We start from the raw sequence: 1,163 nt of genomic DNA, 5'->3' as shown, positions 1-1,163 counted from the left end.
AGAAATAAATAATAATAATAATAATAATAATAATAATAATAATAATAATAATAATAATAATAATAGTTTAGACAGCACTTGGATCTACATCACTGGGGATAATAACGCGTTGTGATCCGAACTGGTTGCATCCCAGTTCATAATTTGTATTCTATAGTACGATTATCCGCACTCACTGTAAACCGGACTGTGTTTTTTTAAACACGACTCTTGCAATATTGTAACTCTGAGCTGCCCTGTAACTCTGTGCGAGTCGCCGGGGATAAAAACAGGCGTCCGACAAACACACAAACAGAACAACAAATACATAAAAACGAAGTAAAAACGTCTGCGTCAAAACCACAGCAAATTTAAAATGAAGTTAAAAGTTTACCTACCGTTTTTAGAAGAGGCGCAAGCCGTAAATCCAGCAATATAAACATTTGAGTGCTCGGTTTTGTTAAATAAAACGCGTTATTTATTTATTTATTTATTTATTTATTTATTTATTTATTTAGTTTTCTTTCTGTATACGTAGGTTTTAATTATTTAGTTTATGATACGAGTAAAAAAGGTCTGTCAGTCAAAATATAGTAAACTTGTTCAGTCTGGGGAAGACAGAAAGAAAGTTGGGACAAAAAAACTCTTTCTCTCTCTCTCTCTTTCTTTCTCTCTCGCTTGACTTAAACAAAAGCCATGTTGTTTTTTTTTTTAAAACAAATAAATATTTCACTCTATAATTTTTTTTTGTATGTTCTTTATGGAAAGCCCGTCTGTTTTCTCAACGCTACCCCGGTTCGCGGGCTGCTTCTTCGGCGTAAAATATTAATCCACAACGCGGCTTTGCCATAAGTTTTCACCGCGAACAACTACAAAAAAAGAAATGAATTCTTCTCAAAACCAGGTGAATCGAGAGAGAGAAAAAAACATGAAAAAAAAAAAGTTTGTTTCTCTCTAGGGAGGGACTGAAACGAATGAGAGAAAGAGGGAGGGAGGGAGAGAAAGGAAAGGCCGACTCAGTCTTAAAGCTACAGTGCTCATTTTTTTAAAAATTTTCATTATCAAGCTGTGTGGGTCCAGTGGTTAAAGAAAAGGGCTTGTAACCGGGAGGGTCCCGGGTTCAAATCCCACCTCAGCCACTGACTCACTGTGTGACCCTGAGCAAGTCACTTCACCTCCTTGTG

General features: G+C 35.9%; 1 protein-coding gene across 1 annotated transcript in view; it reads right to left on the bottom strand.

Annotated features, from left to right (window-relative positions):
- The window catches only part of LOC131734594 (neurotrophin-4-like), a 14,239-nt gene extending 13,277 nt beyond the window's left edge, over positions 1 to 962 (bottom strand). Inside the window, exon 1 of the mRNA XM_059021391.1 lies at positions 378 to 962. The gene's annotated coding sequence lies outside the window, so the exon portion shown is untranslated. The remainder of the gene's footprint in view (positions 1 to 377) is intronic.
- Positions 963 to 1,163: the final 201 nt, after the last annotated feature.

The sequence above is a fragment of the Acipenser ruthenus genome, unplaced genomic scaffold, assembly GCF_902713425.1.
Source record: "Acipenser ruthenus unplaced genomic scaffold, fAciRut3.2 maternal haplotype, whole genome shotgun sequence".
Lineage (NCBI taxonomy): Eukaryota > Metazoa > Chordata > Actinopteri > Acipenseriformes > Acipenseridae > Acipenser > Acipenser ruthenus.
Note: the sequence above shows the minus strand (reverse complement) of the source record. Positions and strands in the feature narration are given on the sequence as shown.